General features: G+C 44.7%; 1 long non-coding RNA gene across 1 annotated transcript in view; it reads right to left on the bottom strand.

Moving 5' to 3' along the window:
- Nucleotides 1–6,685: 6,685 nt before the first annotated feature.
- Nucleotides 6,686–18,165, bottom strand: part of LOC129211470 (uncharacterized) — a 46,567-nt gene continuing 35,087 nt past the window's right edge. The window contains exons 4-5 of the long non-coding RNA XR_008578846.1: nt 11,978–12,027; nt 6,686–11,379 (exon numbers count right to left, since the gene is read on the bottom strand). This is a non-coding gene — a long non-coding RNA (uncharacterized LOC129211470). The remainder of the gene's footprint in view (nt 11,380–11,977; nt 12,028–18,165) is intronic.

Raw genomic sequence — 18,165 nt, 5'->3', positions numbered from 1 at the left:
ACTGCTCCCTGCTTCCAACACTACACAGGAAAGGGCAAGAGTGGGTTTTCCTGTTAATCTTTGTCTGGTTTAAAGACTCATCACCTTGTTTTTCAGTCTTCTGGAGCAATGGCAGGTATGCAGACTGGCATGTTAGGGAGGCAATGCTGGCACATTGGCAGGTCTGTCTTCCTAGACTTTTCCTTGGTGTATTGTACCTGCAAGCAAGTGGCAGAAGATAAAGGAGCCTGCTCAACTGGGAATACGCAGCTTACCTGCTACCTGCTCTGTTCAGTTTGAAAAAAAAGCAACTGAGCATAATTAATGTTTGTGCTGTACTTTCCCCCTTAGTATCCAATCACAATCTCTGCACAGTGTGTAAGCTGCTAAATGTAACAGGACTTTCTCAGCTAATGACTGAGACCATGAACAATGTACACAGGTGACCATCTTCTGTCCTACAGCCACCTCCACTCTTTATTGCCACGGCTACCCACGTGGCACAAACACCTGACCTGCAAATAGTACAGCTACTGCATTACCATCATTTTCAGCACAGTGCAATGTAACAAGTCTGAGAGATCCAAATTTGCCAGCCCCACATTTTCCAATTCATGCTGATCTGCCTCAGACTGAGATAGGGCTGATGCATTAGTTCATACTAAGACTGTAAAAAAAAGATCTTACCTGCTAGGTCTACACATCAATGAAATGATGGCATTGCTGTAAGATTAGAAGTTAGGCTCAAGCAGCTACGCTGAAACTCATGCCTCATGCTGTTTTACAGAATACCATGAGCCCTTTCTCTGACTGCCTCTTCAGCCCCAGAGCGAGCTGTGCTTCTGAACAACCGGTAGTGATTCCTGCATGAACTTGGTTAAATGGCTTGGGTGTGATTCTTTAAGTGTGAAAGGCTCTGTTCAATGTATACAGCAAGAAAGCAAGCTACTCTGCATCTACATCAGTTTTTTCACAGCAAGGTGTTGGCTACAGTATTTTCTTTCTTACCTCCTGGAAGGAGGAGTTAATATTGTGGGAGGCAATTACATGCAACACTGATTAGATGGCAGCTCTACTAGAATCAGGTAAATCAATGCCTGGCCAAAATAAGACATGGACAAAAAGAAAGAGCTTTTGAGAACTTGTGACCATTGGGTGCAGAATTTGGAAATGCACTCTTAGGATGAAAGATAAAACAGGAGGTTTTGATAGGGCCTAAATTTGTCTCCTTTTTTCTTTTCAGTGGTTGGGTCTAGTTCCCAACCTCTGTTTCGCCAGCACAATAGCTTCTGTGCTACTCCCACCATTCCCCCTTCTCTGGCATCCTGTCCCAGTCCATAGCAGGGAAACCAGGAGGGAAATGAGCTAGTTCCGTATTGATGATGTTCTGTGGCATTTGCCAGAGAAGACCAAATGCAGTATCTCTGGGACAGACTCTCCTTTTAATATTTGCTTTGGCTTACAAATGAAACATTATTTTCTTGCTTTGTATACTGTTTACATTTGTTCGAGCATTTCACAGTAGCAAAGGCAAGGACACTGCCAAGTGACTTTCTGTCCCTCATCCAGGTTGTGCGCTCCTTGTCATTTCAGCACCTTGATGGAGTTCTTCAGCCCTTCAGTGCTCAGCTCAGGAATCAACACCACATCAGCTTTCATGAAAAGTCATTCCCCCTCCCACTCGGAGCCTGACCCAGATCGAAATGTGTATAGCACGGGCTGGCAACAGCCAAGACTCTCTGCTGAACAGGGCAAATGCGTTTGTAGTCTGAAGGAACCTCGTTTTTTAGGTCTGTTTCTGTAGGTTCTGAGTTTTAGTGCTTCTTGTTGAAGCAGAAAGGTCTTAGCACTCATCAGTATCAGACCCTTTCTGTACCTAAAATTGTAAATGGTGTGTTTCACAGAATCACAGACTGGTTGAGGTTGGAAGGGACCTGTGGAGGTCATCTGGTCCAACCCCCCTGCTCAGGCAGGGCCACCTAGAGCCAGTTGCCCAGGACCATGTCCAGGTGACTTTTGAATATCACCAAGGATGGAGACTCCTCAACCTCCCTGGGCAACTTGTGCCAGTGCTCAGTCACCCTCAGAGTGAAAAAGTGTTCGAGGGAACGTCCTGTGTTTCATTTTGTGCCCATTGCCTCTGGTCCTGTCCCTGGGCACCACTGGCTCCATCTTCTTTGTACCCTCCCCTCAGGTACACATTTATACACATTGATGAGATCTCCCCTGAGCCTTCTCTTCTCCAGGCTGAACAGTCCCAGCTCTCTCAGCCTTTCCTCACAGGAGAGGTGCTCCAGTCCCTTCATCATCTTTGTGGCCCTTTGTGGGACTCTTTCTGAGGTTTCCGTGTCTCTTGTGCACGGAGGAGCCCAGCATTGCACGCAGCACTCCAGGTGTGGCCTCACCAGTGCTGAGTAGAAGTGAAGGATCCCCTCCATCTATCTGCTGGCAACACTTTGCCTAACGCAGCCCAGGATATCATTAGCCTTCAGTGCAGCAAGGGGACGTTGCTGGCTCATGTTCAACGTGGTGGCCACCAGGACCCCCAGGTTCTTTTCTGCCAAGCTGCTTTCCAGCTGGGTGGCCCCCAGCATATATTGGTGCCTGGGGTTGTTCCTCCCCAGGGACAAGACTTTGAATTTCATGAAGTTCTTGTCAGCCCATTTTTCCAGCCTGTCATGGTCCCTCTTGATGGCAGCACGACAGTCTGGCATATCAGCCATTCCTCATGGTTTTCTGTCATCTGCAAACTTGTTTTTTGTCTCCCTGGGCACCTGGCAGCCTGCTGACAAGCCCTGTTTCTGCTTACAACACCACAGCAAATCTCGCACATTTCTCAGTCTATTTCAGGATGACCTCATTTTTCAAAGACCTTTCATCCAGTCAAGTCCAAACTCTACAAAATCAGTGTAGCATACATAGAATGATAGAGCACTTCCCATGCTAATGCATCCCCTATTAATTGAACTGCATTACACCTGTCAAGATAGGGGGAGAGTGTTTCCCAAATTTCCAGATATAGGGAGTTTGAGGCTCAGAGGATGGGGGCCCAGTCCAGCGTAATGCTCAGCATCACAGCTCCCAGCAGGGAACATGTCTGGGCCCCACAGCTGATCTGAACTACACCTGTGGATGCCTGTACATTTCCTAATGTCGTGAACGCTTTGCCGTTGATTCCCAGCGGTCTTTAGAGAACTAGAATGCCACCCTGGGCATTTTTTTCCCTTTGGTGAGGCATAGCTGCTGTAAGAGTCTAACAGCGTGACCATGTGAAATCTCCTTTTTTTACCCAGCAGTGCCACCTGCTGCTCCCGCCATCTCACTGCAACTGGACGGACAGCCTACCTCTCATCCCGTGCTCAGCCAGCATCGCTCCAAGTCTCTGGCCGTCCTGGGGCCCTGCGCACAGGAGTACCCACTGGCTCTTCCCTTCCAGAGCTGCACACACAGGGGCGGGGTAGCAAGGCGGCGAGGGCTGGCCGAGTGCCGAGGGTGGCATGGGGCACAGCTCTGCACTGCCTCGCTGGGCCCCTGCAGTCCAGCAGCTCCCCTTGCCCTCCTACCTGTGCTGCCCAGGGGTCTTGTCGTGTGGGAGCTGACAGGCTGGATCACAGGTACCCCCACGCAGTAGCCACTGGCTAAGGAGCCCACGGTATCAGTGCTGCAGAGGCATCACTAGCTATTGTGTGGTTCTTGTGTGTCATGACACACATGAGAAAGCCAAGCCTTGGAGCAGCATACAAAGGCTGTGATGTTGGCCTGACTTGGCCTGACTTGCACACTGCTGGTGTTCAGGCAGAACGAATTCTATGTGTGCTCCTAAAATATATAACAAACCTGAGGGTCCCTTTGATATTTCAAATCCACATTCATTCACATTCATAACGAGCTGGTAACATCTGTTCAGCCAGTGGATGTGTACCGCACACCCAGTGGATGTGTACTTCCACTACATGTCCAGGATGTGCCCAGTAATCAAACCAGGAGTGCAGACATACACATATATGCTACATACTACATAGCTTGAAAACAGGGCAGGGTGCGTATGCAAAGGTTATGATTATCATCTGTTCTACCACATCACCGAACACGCTCAGGAAAAAGCCCAGGTCTTTCCGCACGCGCGTTTGAAGCCCCACTCGAGGACGGCAAGTCTGCCCGTGTTGCCCTAAGAGCACCGCTCGCCCTGCGCATCCCCCCCGGGCGCACTGTCGGGCGGCCGCGGCAGAGGGCAGCAGCGCCCCGCCGCTCCCGCCGCTCCCGCCGCTCCCGCCGCCCCCGCCGCTCCCGCCGCCCCCGCCGCCCCCGCCGCCCCCGCCGCTCCCGCCGCCCCCGCCGCCCCGCCCGCCCTGCTGCGGCACGGGCACCGCGCGCCGGCCCCGGCTGGCCACAGCGGTTACCACCGTGGGACGGGCACGGGGAGCGGGGCGCTGGCCACGCACAACCATTCCCCTCGCTGCCTCCACGGTCAGCTACTTCGAGAGCCTCTTCCTAAGGGGCTCTGACGAGGTTTCCCTGTGCCCGCTCTCCTCCGTGACCCCACTGGGCACACACGCTCCTGCTCTCTGCTGCACGATGGGAGCAACTCCTCGAGTGACTCCATGTAGGAAGGCAAGCGAAATATGCAGGCAAATGATGCCGCTTTTGCGAATACTTATGTGATCCCTGGACTGTCCCAGCTAAGGCACCCAGGAGAGGATAAGCAGGAACGCTTTGCACATACAGCTTTCCTCTGCCCTCTCTGTTCTGTCAGGGAGGTGAAGTAGGAAGATAGGCAGAGTTGCTTATCTAGGTGGTTTTCTGCAAGTTGGGAGCCTGTGCAGTAGCCTCCCCTAGACCTAAGCATGGTGGAGGTCTCCCACACACACAAAAAATCCTCACTGAGGAAGCAAAAGTTATAAAGAAAGACAAATATCACATTTCTCTGTTGCCATTTTAGTGTCCATAGAAGCATTGCAGAGCTTGTGATTTTTAACTACAGGCAAGTTCACATGTTCAGTGTGCTGGAAATGCTCTTCTAGCAGACACAAACCTATTACATCAGTAGGTGACAACTTCCTTCTGCTGTGAGCAGCCTTTATATAGATCAGTAGACCTCCTGAAATCAGTGTAATGCAAGAAGGCTGAAGGTGGTTAATAATAAGCTGTGGGTCCTCGTGGTAGACTTTTAACTCCTGATTCCTCAGGGAATTCAGAATAAGGTCTCATTAAAACTGCACATGAGCTGTAAGATTCACACCCTGGTGCAAAGAAACTCAAATCACAGTTACGGTGAAGAAACACAGATATGATGCTCATTTCCACTGGTATTTAACTGGCTAAATTATTGTTCTATTTAGTGTAATACTTTAATAACTTAACAAGTTGCTGGGGAAATTCCCTGTAGCTCTTCTTCTGAAGTGATCAACTACAGCATCTAAGACTACTCAAAAGCCAAAGCCTTCTTTGACCAAACATGAGACATATATCACTGTAATTTCTGGGCAGATCACTTCCAGGGGATATACTTCACTTGTTAATCTATACCCCTGTAGATCATCAAGAACAATGCCAGCATATATAGAATTCACAGCACTCTCATGTCATGTGATGTCTCTTCATTTTTCCTGTTAGCTTAGAGCTTCCATCTGTCAACTGGACGAGACAGTACCATTTTTTTTACTGATGACAAAATACAATTTTATTTCTCTGAAGAACAAAGAAGAATGAAAGGGTTGGGAGATAGCTGCCTGGGATATGTCTACATGACAGACCTCTGGAAATAGGCAAGCTCCATAACTCTTTCTGGAATGCCTAATCTACAGCAGAAAGACTATTATTGCATACAATGGGTGTTGTGAACACCCCCCCCACACACACACACGATCAGACCAGAACTGCACATACTGACAACTTCCAGGAAGAGTGCACACTCAAATTAATTAGGGCTGAAACCTACATTTTATATCTAGTGTCTGGGCTAGAATTTCATATTGGTCCTTTATTGCTTACTACAGAACTGTACCCTGGACTTGAAGTGTATGCAAGTATTATTTCCTGTAAAAAAACAAGCTATTATCTGATCTATAGCCATTCTGGACATTTCCACCATTTTTATCTCAAACTGCCACTGCACTTTTCCTTGGTTTTGCATTCTTAACTCAAACTTTGTTGCATTGAACTCATGTCTGAGAATCAACAAAATGGGAAGAATGCCTGAACTGAGGAGGTGTTAGACTAATGAAACGTTTGAGAGCAGGTCACTCATTTTGCGAGGGCACACTACACAACTGTATCATAGCAGAGGTTACAGAGTTACACATGGGCCAGATCTTCAGGTGCAATAAATCACAGAACCTGTCTCGGACTGGTTAATCTGTCTAAGGGAAAAGAGTGGGTAGGCACTGTTCATACTACTCCTCTGATGCAGTACTCACCTACGTAATGACCAGTGACAATTACTGAAATGTTAACCCACAACTCATTAGTCTGAACTCTTGTAAACATAATCCAACAGCACTGCATCATTCAGACTGATTGTGTTCGTCCATGTCTGGGACCACAGGGACTTCATTGCCTATTTGCAATGCCTTGTTAGCAGCTGCTCTTGCCATCTAAATGTTTTTCCTGCCTCACACTTCATGTTCATGTAAAGTCTATATAAGGAGCTAAGCTTGTAACACTGAATTACAGACACAGGCAAGAGTGGGTTAGTAAAAATGGGGCTTTATTGAAACCAATTTAGTGCTAAGATGGATTCAGGAAATACAGAGAGATTCAGGTCAGCCAGAAATCAATAAACAAACCTGACTATTATTAATTCACAAATACATTTCTGCATCGCTTTTCCCCACAAAGGTCTTTGCAAACTTCAGCTGAAATACCTAAGCACTTTTTATCCACTAAAATGCAGCTACCACTGGGATACAGCTGAAATGTGGAAACTGCAGGCCTTTCAGTTATTCAGGCCACATGAGCTGGTTCAGGGAACAGACTGTGAAGTACAGACTTGTATAGAGCATATTCTGTCTTCGTTTTCAAGAGACTGCTGGGTGTAGGCTCTGCTTTGGCTGTACTGTGTGAGCTGAATATTCACAATCTGCCTAGAAGCACAAATCAGGCTGGGAAAAACAGAAATGCAAGAACGCAGGAAGTCCTCGTTTTCTGCCTTTCCCCCCCGCCCCGTCTTCCATTTTAACTGTGTATGAGATAGAACAAGGGAATGAGACTGGCTTGAGAACAGCATTATGCACACTGTGTGCCCTGAAGTGTAGAGTATCAGTGAACTGATAGTCTGAGGTAAGCAGCTGATGCTGGATTTTGTGATGAATTCAGGTTATACGGTTCATAGGCAAACATCTGAATTTAGGATATTTTAATCCAGAATTAAAATTACATTCTACAGATAGGCATGAATCAGGTCACGGTACCTTGCTGTAACTCAGTTTTCTGTGTTTCCAAGTAGCAATAACAAAATTTGCTTTTGCAAAAGACAAGATCCTCATATAAAGGCTTTAGTGAAACACCAGCAGTTGTTCCAAGAGCATAAAAAAGGGCTGTGATAGTTCCATTTCTAGGCTAAATAAAGAAGTGCTCAGAATCCTCTTTTTAAAACCTGTCCACCCCATTTTCAACCTCGCTCAGTTTACAGCATCTAGGGATGCACCAAGTTTAGAGCACATATGATCAAAGTGCTGTTCTACCAGACATCCTTCCCTCAGAATAAAATCTTATTGTGGCCAATTTCTTTCAGGCTCCAAGCTATGATTTAAGAACACAGCTTTTCTTTCAAGTGATGATGACTAAGAGAGTATGGAGTAGGATGCATTTTTTAATTTTATTTATTATACTTTCTATAAAACTTTTCTCTGCACTACCATTACAGACTTCCGCATTTACACTTCTAGGACAGATACAAATATTTCTTAATCTCCAGGTGTGCAAGCGTGCTAAAAACATTGAAGCTGGTGAGAGCCATCACCAGTTATCTAATGTAAACTTTCATGGGGATATAGTTATACTAGATTTAGAAGAAATTTATAGCAAATAAATACAGTTGGTTTCTCTATAACCACATCTAAACGAGAGATGGGATTTGTATCACCAAAGTAGTATAAAAATAAAAAGAAGAAACCACATCCCTGAGAAACCTAAGAAGCCCCAAAGAAAACCTACACACTTGTTTGACAATTTTTGAATTACCAAGGTTTGTGCATAAAAAACTTGCAACTGGCCTCATCTATCAGAAAGGTTCAGAACTAATTTAAGATTAGCACATGTCTAACTCTCTGGGTAAACTGGTGACAGAGTACCACTCTGTTTTGCAACTGCAGCTTTAAAGTTGTCTTCCTGCTCAGATCTCTTCCCATCCCTAAGCAGCATGTTCTATAATAGGAGAAGGCAGGAAAAGGGTAAAAAGAGTAAAAGCTTTACAAAATCACTGTCAGGGAACAGCAAGGGCTGACTGCTCACTAAAGGATGGAGAGCCAGGAGACAAACACTCCTTGGCAGGGCAGAGGCCTCCAAAGGCCAGGGCCCACCCCACGGTACCTGAGTGTCCTGGTTTCAGCTGAGATAGAGTTAATTATCTTCACAGTAGCTAGTATGTGGCTGTGTTTTGGATTTGTGCTGAAAACAGTGTTGATAATATAGAGATGTTTTAGTTACTGCTGAGCAGTGCTTAGATAGTGTCAAGGTCTTTTCTGCTCCTCACACCCCCCACCAGTGAGTAGCTGGGGGTGTACAAGAAGTTGGAGGGGACACAGCCAGGACAGGTGATCCCAATTGACCAAAGGGATATTCCATACCATATGGCGTCATGCTCAGCATATAAGGGGCTTGGGGAAGAGGAAGGATGGGGGTGGTGTTTGGAGTGATGGTGTTTGTCTTCCCAAGTCACAGTTATGTGTGATGGAGCCCTGCTGTCCTGGGATGGCTGAACACCTGCCTGCCCATGGGAAGTGGGAATGAATTCCTTGTTTTGTTTTGCTTGTATGCACGGCTTTTGCTTTACCTATTAAACTGTCTTTATCTTAACTGCTGAGTTTTCTCACTTTCACTCTTCTGATTCTCTCCCCCATCCCACCGGGGGGGAGTGAGCGAGTGGCTGCGTGGGGCTGAGCTGCCGGCTGGGGCTAAACCACAACAACTGAGGAAGATGAACAGGAGAGGCTCAGAGGTTGTGGCCAGGACCTACCAAGAGTCCAGGTCACCAGAGAAATTTTTAGTGACAAGGCAGGCCCAAAGTCAAGCTAGGAAGTCTATCCACAAGTCAAGGCCAGGTCCAGTGATTGCCAGGCAGGGCCACGGCAGGCTCAGAAGCCAGTCAGATCAGTGTCTGGATCAAGGAGGTCTACGGCTAATGAGGGCTATGAACACAGGTGTAACTGAACTGAAGGCCAGTACACGAGGCCTGCATAAATGGAGCCCCTGTGCCCATAGGCAGGGGGTTTGGGTGAAGGGCCCAGCTCAGGCTGTCCAGGGCCATTAAGGCCTATTAGTGCCTGCAGGGCCCTGACGCTCAAGAGAGAAACATTAGTCACAAATAATTGAAGAAAGATTTTAACCTACAGTGAGGGAAGACATTAGAGTCAGGCCAAAGAAAAGATGAGACAAAAGCAGAATGAATAGCTATAGGAAGGAAGAAAGAAGAGCAAGAAGAAAGTAAGCGGGACAAAAGGGAGGCATAGAACCCCAGGGCCCAAGCTGCTGGGTTAGCCTGGTACTACAGCCAGATCAGGAAAATGGAGGAAGACTTGGGAGACTAGCTGGTGGCAGAGGGACTCTTGGATTTGCATCAGGGTCTGCTCTCAGATTTGGATTCAGGGCTGTTCTCAGAGGACAGAAACAGCTGAAGCAGGAAGGACACCTGAAGCTCCCTGGCACACCACGAGGCTGGGCATGCAGATTCTTCCATCATCCCTGTGCAGCTGGGAACACTGAGGGACAAAGCTCTTCTGCAAAACATATCCTGCAGCAATGGCAGTGGAAAAGATCAAGAAAATTCAGCAGAAGGATAGGCTGCAAAACTGATTGCTCTGAATATAACTGAAAGGTTTTGTCAGGGTCCTGAGTGGACTAATATGCCTTAATGGCCCTGAACAGCCTCCCCTGCAGCTTCCACCCACATCTCTGCCCACAGGCCCAGGAGCCCCATTTTGGCTCATGCTTGGGCCTTCAGTCCCTACCTGAGCTATGCTGAAAGTGTACCAGTTTCTCGCTCTTTCATAACTGTGTCCCATTGATCTCGATCTTGACCATGGATTGACTTAGCTTCACCTCAAACCTGCCTTGTCACCATGGACCTGCCTGGCAGTCTCTGGACTGTGTCTAACCCTGGTTACCGTCACTGGACCTGATCCTCTCCCTGACCCTGACCTGCAAATTGACTTTCTGGCTTGACCTTATCACCACAAACTGCCCTGATGTTCTAGTTCACCCTGGCTGCCATCCACAGGCCTGCCCTGCTTGCTGCACTCGGGTACTGCAGCGTGAGCCTTGGTCAGTGAGGCTGCTGCTCTGCTGGCCTTGCGGCTGCTAACCTCCTGGTTCTCCATCCCTCAGTGAGCCCCTGGCCTCACTGCTCCCTGACAGGTTAACTCTGAGTCTCTGGATGAAAAGGGAAGCTTGGATATTTATCCCTGTTTCTGCTCAAAGGCAGCTTCATGACAAGCATCCTATGGGTGTTATGCCTGACTTAATGTGACATCAAGGGGAAATCTTCCAGCCTCAATGTGTGGGACAGTGTGAAGTTAATACTGACATTCATTACAAATGCTGTACATCCAAGGCTTCATGTCGTGTCCTGGCTGAGAGCTAAATGAGTGTGAAGTGGCTGACAGCATTCTCACCACCATGGCAAATTATTTCATTGGGCTACTGATGAACAGCAGGTAATGCAGAGGTGCCAAGGCATGACAGGAACACACAGCAGGAGGCCATGAAAGACATTATTGATCCAGTCACTGGAATGAGATGTCCCAGAATAATTATGATCAACCACAGGGTTTACTTACTCAGGAACAAGGGATCAATAGTCAGACAGACAGCTTGGGAGGAGTGATTTGGTGGCATAATGAATTTCTGTCTTTGCGACAATGAGTACTAAACTCCCAGTTCTCATACACTCGGAGAGAAAAAACATGTTTCCATTTTTCAATGTAGATAAAACTTGCCAGGTTTGCCATCTTTCTGATGCATGCAGAAAATGAAGTCTGTGGAGGAGACAAAATGGATTCAGGCAGGAGAACACAGCGTACTCAGTTGTGTCTCTGAGAGATTCGGTGCTCTCAGGCTTCAGAAGGGACGTACAAAGCCCATGTATACTCCCCCAGCTCAATTTACTGGTAAGAACCTTTGTGAGAACAAAATTGAATGTTCTTACAAGGAGCCCACTGTACAGGAAGCACTCCAGGATAAATGCTGGAAGGAAGAACAACAATAATGACAAGGTTGCAAATTTTAAAGACTAAATTAAGTAGTGTAAGATTACCTATTTAATGGGACATCCCAAGAAATTTAGGTTCATCAGGCCTTTTGTTCTAGATCCATGTATGTAATAAGAAATGAGAAAATGCAAACACAGATACAAGCCAAAAGCAGCAATAAAATCTCTAATTTCTATCTGTGCTGGAAGAGAGGAAACGTCATTAAATAAAATAACTCTTCTGCAATTTGTTTCTTTCTATCAGCTCAGTATATAAGTAGCAAAGAAGGATTTTGACTGAAGGGGATTGCTGTTTGACATTAATCCACTCTGTCAATGAGCTCCTACATGATCTTGAGCAAGGCTTGCAAGACGTTTGCATATGCCAGCCTACACTGCAGAGTACATTCAAAACCTGATAAAGTGGCATGTGTGCTGGGCATTCATAGGAATGAATGCATGCATGGCACAGTCAGAACTGCTACTCACTCCTCCAAACTGTTCCTAACAGGGGTCATTCTGAGCAGCTGTAAGTCCCATTAAGCCATACGCTGATCTCAATTATACCAGTACAGGCTCTAAGAAATAACTTACCTGACTGTAAGATCTACTGGCTGGATGTGGTTTTCAGTCTTGAAGTTCATCTAATTGAAGAAAAGACCTAATAAAATCACTCAAGTCAATAGAACTAGCTCCAGCTATCCCATGGGGAGAGCTGGGAAAACAGACAGGAGGCGCAACACGTGGGTGACACAGGAATGCTAGTATTCCATAGCTCTGGGGGAACTACTGAAAACAGAAGTAGTATGCTGGCCAATACTGAATCTATTCCCTTGGCAATGGAACTACATCACAGTAAGGGTTGGGCAAAAATCAGGATTACTTTTGGAAAGGGCAAGTATGCTTTTTTTTTCATTTAGGCAAGGGTCTGGAGACCAGAGCAGTGGGTTGAGGTAAACCCCACTAGAAGGTGCTGAATGATGGTAGTGAGTTAGCATGACAACTCTGAAGTTATAAAATGGTTCTGCATTTGTAAAAAAGTATTTCTTCTGTTGCAATTTACAACTACTAAAAATAACTAGGGAGACAATTTGGGAGAGCAATCAGAATCCAACCCTGCCCTTACGCATCAGCCTGTACTTGTAGACAAGCATGCTCAGAGAAGACAGACACAAAATTGTTTTATTTAGGGATACATAATTTCACCAGCATTCTTCAAGCCCTTCCACCCCCACAAAAAATAGTGAAGTAAATATGCCTCAAGCTTCATGATGCTGCAGCTTTGCTCAGCAAACATGTCATTTTCTGTAATGAAGTGAGTATATACCCACTTGGAGTCCAAGATTAAAACTGTCATTTAAGTGCTATGTAGTACAGGCACCTTCTTCAAATCATTGAAGACGCTTTATGAAATTGAAGCAGCAAATACACAAAGAAATAGTGAACACAGAACATGAATTATCTGTATAGCCCAAACTAGACAGATATTCTGTTTATTGCTTTGTTTTACAAAGATAGCTAAAATTTGTCATGCTCCTTACAACAAGGTTTTTCTCTCACTGACTTGGTCAGACATTGAGAAGATGACATAAATGATTCTTCTGGTCTTGTAAACAAGACTTGCAACAAAGAAGTTTGTTCTACACGAGGTACTGCTGGATCAATAGTAAAAGGCTGAAAGGAAATGTCACCTACCAAGGAATAAAGACACATTTTTCAGGAACAATGTGTTGTCATTAGGTATAATTGGGCAAATGGTGGTGTGATCTTAAAAGCCTCAGCTGATCATATTCCCTTGAGTACATTATCCAATTAGGGGAAAGGTGCATTAGATACGCTTTGCTTTATTGTAGTACTGAAGTGGAGAGCAGGTGTGAGAAAACAAACAAGTTTGTAATCCTTGTTTTGCAAATCAAATCTTAATCACTTTGGCTCTTATTTCCATACCAGATTTAACTTTTTGATATTTATGAGAGCAACTTGGCAGCTCCCCTTTTGTGATTGAAATGAATAGCGGATCCAAGAGACTTTTTTTAAGGCTTTTAATTCCTAATACTAGTGCATATGGTTTATTTCAGGTCAGAACCAGTAGCAATAATGAGAAACCCAAACAAAAAAAAGACTGGATGAAGCCCTGCTGAAAATGTGAGCCACACAATGTAAATGGATAGCATATAATTCTACTATTTCTTATTTCACTGTGTCAGTATACAAGTATTACAAGAGTAAGACTTTGATATATAAAGCCCTGCTTACATCTCCCATTCCCATTAAGAAGTCACTTCTCCCCCTGTATTACTTCACTACAACTACCATCACTTACAGGATAAAACTGGAAGAGAGAAGCCTACTGCCAGGATATTCATGGCATGCTCACCTTTGAAACATGCTCAGTCTTTGGGACCACACTCTGCTTATCTGGCTGGATATGGTCCAAGAGAGATCTGTTTCAACAGATGTTCAAGGGAAGCCAAAGGGTAGGAGGATATTGAGATGAAGAGGAGTTTTTAGGAAGACTGTTGACTAGACAATTCCATATGAGTGGGAAGGAAATATATGTTCTCATTTATTACCGCTATGACTGTTTTCATTTCTCTCTTGTAAGACATTTTTGTTGAACAGCATTTTTGAACAGAGTAAATAAAGTACACCAGCACGTCTTGTGCAATGCTGGAGGCAAGGGATTGGATTTGATGGACCACTGGTCTGAGGCAGTACTGTATGATAAACTGGGTGCTATGAGGTGCTAAGATTGCCAGTGGCATCCCTACAAATTGTTTTGTAATCTCCCTACACACAAGTGAATTCCTATGCCCACCATCCTCTGCACAATTATCAACTGCAGTACACATTAACAGCTTGATTAATAAGGGAACTTTTAATTAAAACCTAAAAGAAACAGGCATTTGACCCATCAGAGAAGAAAGTAGAAAGTACTGTTGTATTGCTTAGTGGTGGATTTCACATAACAAAGTTACTGCAAATCTGACATTTTCCCTTCTGTGTCCAAGAGACATGACTGAGAGAAGAACAAGCTGGTAAACTAGGACATATAAATTAGACACAAACATAGATCACAGCTACCTCTGGGAGAGAAATTAAGCTTGTATAAAGTGTTACAGCTAACATTTTCTGAGCGATACTGTTCTACGTGTTGGTACAGCACCATGCACAGAAGCATGGCTACTGCACATAAATAATAGTGTGGCACGTGACAATGCAGTCACTCATTTTGGTCATCGTTTCCAAGCTACAACAGGCCACACCATGTGTCCTCCTGTAGCTGTCTGGTGACTTCCAGGGAGCTATGCCAATGTTAGGGAGGGCTAAAAGTCAACCAAACTCAAAAACCATCACATGCCATGCTCAGAGATCCCAGGAAGATACCCAAAAGCAAGTGAATAGTTCTCTGGAGTTTTCAGCATAGAAGTGGTTGGGATGCAGCAGTGACTTACCACAAATAATTTCTCCATATTTTGATCTACTCTGTTTAGGGCTTTAGGCTGCTTCTGTTGTCTAGCTTCTGTAAGATACAAACTGTATGCAAAAATCTTTCTGCTCTCAGAAATTCTTTGTTTGAACCACCCTACAATTGCAAATGGGGTGTTATCAAAACAGAAAGCAGTGCATGAAAAGAATTTAGATTTTCTTCTGATAAAACAATTGCTAAAAGAAACAGCACTCAGGTAATTGGTGTGATGTTTTCAGATGCTTGATATAACGGCTTCGAGAGGGAGCTTATCAGCTCTGAAGAGACAGCTCCCAGACCCATCTAAGAGCAAATAAAGCAAAGGCATTGCAGTTTGAAAGGTAACTGTCTCCTTCCTACATGAAGTTCTGGCACAACAGCCACTGGCCTTGCTTGGTCATCACATTGTCTGTGGATGAGGAGGAAGAGAGCAGGCAGAAGCCTGGCTATAAACTGCCTGCAGGTGCTGTGGCCCATGCCAAAGAGAGAATCAGAAAAGATATTTCCTTCTGCCAACAAACAGCTAAATGCTGGCTGAGATGTGCTCCCAATACGTCCATTTCATTTTGTCTTCCCCTCCCTACCTCAGGGGCTGAATGCTTTGCAGGGTGGGCCCACACTGTCAGAGTGTCTGGCTTGGGGTACAAACCGTAATTTTTACATGGGGTAGTGCTATCACTAGAATGCAACATTTTCTCATTTGTGTAGAAATACGTATCTAAATTAAACACAGAACTGCTAATGAAACAATAATATTTACTACACACTTCACTACCTCACCATAGTTAAACATAATTGAGTTGTGTTTCAATTCTACCTGGAGCATCCTGTGAAGAACAATGTCACAGAGCAGTCCCAGAGGCCCTGGAATTCTCTCTGGCAAGTGGCAATTAAATAAAAGTTTGGTATCTTTCTTTTCTACATAAGCAGATAACAGTAGCCCCTGGTCTTGATAAAATAAGCAAAGATCAACAGCACAATTTGTTGCAATCCTAGAATTACTTGCACTTAGAAGCGGGTCTTATTACATCAGGACGAAGGCCTAGTAAATATTTCAGTCTTTGTCCTGAGAATGTCTAGCCCTGTGCCACGAAGTTCTGACCCTTCTTGATTCATCCGATCAGTATGCTGAATTAAATCAACTGGGGCTGAGCAGTGCCTACAATTTATGCAAGCAAGAATATGGTATGGATAGGAAGAAGGAGGAATGAGTGCCTTTTTCAGTGATTACTTGCAATTAGATCTGATTATGCTTAACAGTGACCCAGTTGACGCTGGTCTAAAATCAGGCTGCCCCAATTCAAACCTCTCTGTGCCTCCATCTGTGTGACTGTGCACTGTCCCTTGCACCAGCAATTAGTTATAAAACTAATGAGTTCCTTGAATCAAGATAATAATCTGAGAATTATCATCAACTGCTGCTTAATTACAAGGTCACCAATTGAGTATTTTAATTTTATTCTCAGTCCTTATGCTCCCCTAAAGGTAGTTTGTTCACTGTGACAGATACCCTAAGGAAAAACGCTTCCCTGACAAAGAACCCTGGTGGAAGTATAAGGCCTGTCACCCGGCCAAACAGCCCAATAAATTTCTTTCTCTGCTGTTTAGTGGCTAAATTAGGAAGTCAGAGTGTTCTTATTTTCAAGTCTCGTATGAGAAGTAGCGAGACTTAATTTAAAGACATCTTGTTCAGTCAGAAACATCTAAATAGTCATTGATTGTTTTTCCTTAGTTGGATGTGTGAGGCTCTTTAAAAGCAGAAACTGTTATTTGTGCTCTGTCCCTGTTGCTAGACAGGCTACGGGGCTTGTGTCAACATTACTGGAATGAAAAATAAGAGTTTGAACAAGTCAGGCCTAAACTCTCACATTCCTGAGAACCACGATGATTGCCACTGAATTGAGATGAAGGAGTTCAGGCTTAGTCACTTTGCTTAGTTAGAAGCATCTGCAAGGACGCTGGAGAAGAATCACCCCAGAAAATATCCTCATGTATGGACATTTTGCAATAGCTGCATAGATTAGCTGCAGAGACCTGTAAAACCTCTTCCATTTTTATGGGCAAAAACCCATAATTATGCCAACATCTTGGGAAGGTTGAAACGTAAGTCTCTCTGGAAGGTGACTTCAGAAATGTTGCTCCCATCACCAGAATCTAAAAGCAAATTAAATCCTCAAATGAATATGTTATACACAAGTAATTAGGTCCTCAAAAGAGAGGACATTAAGATAGTCGTAGTGTGCTATCCATTAGAACAGGACAGAAGTGTTAAGTGTTTTCCATTCATAACAAGTGCTCGAATAAACATTTCTATGCTGCTCGTGTTCCCTATTCCTTGAGACAGCAAGCACAGGACTAAGGTTAATGCTTTCACATAGCTGTGCTGACTTGCCCTGACTGAAGGTTGGTGTACAGCAAGCATACAGACAAGGTGTCCACACAGACTCCTACTCCTGGTCATTTTTCTAAATACCACCGCAGACCAGAAACTACGAGGTTGGTCTACAGTAAAGTCGGTAAAAGGGACATTTACCCTTGAGTGACACACATCAACAGGTACCTGGCACTAGGGGCTCTGCTAGGCCCCTTTGCCTTCAGCATCCCTTACAAAACAGATGACAATTCCAATGTCAGCTACCCACATCTGCATTACTTGAAGGCTTTGTCCCAAAGTGATACAATTCTTCAGTTCACAATTCCCTTGGGTTTTTCCCATGCTAAAGTTTTTGTGAGTACATTTCAAGATGTCCCTATCTAATTACAACATTACCAGCTATAACTGGTAATATTACCATGTATATGCTCCCTAGCATGTCTAGATGATTCTTATCACTTACCATTTCAGCCACACAATCCTAAAGATATAAACCTGAGCCCCAAAGCAAGAACTTGGAAGAAGCCAGAAGCAAGATTTTACTTCTGTGACAGGCAGCTGGTCCCAGCTCCCACATCCCACTGATCTAGCAGCCCCTGCTTTGGTTTCATCTCCTGAGCCTGGCGGCAGCCTAGCTCCTGCTGAGCTGAGAGACAATTCCTCCTTTCACTTCAAATACTGCTTTGTGCAATCTTTGCTGTTTGTTGGGTTGTAAGCAAATACTAATTCTACTAATATTTACACATTTCATAACTCAGAAATCAGTGCCTGCTATAAATTACTGATTGTCGCTTTCTAAACCATTCTCTGAGCACCTCTGGTTTCAGCAGCAACACAGCACATGATACTGAACAGTACCAGCAGCTCACAGCTAATACAGCAAGAGATGCTGAAGCGTGTTTTACTTTCTTCCCAAATGTTCTCAAGTTCTTGAAGTGC

This window comes from Grus americana, chromosome 11, assembly GCF_028858705.1.
Source record: "Grus americana isolate bGruAme1 chromosome 11, bGruAme1.mat, whole genome shotgun sequence".
NCBI lineage: Eukaryota > Metazoa > Chordata > Aves > Gruiformes > Gruidae > Grus > Grus americana.
This window is presented reverse-complemented; position numbering and strand designations above follow the sequence as displayed.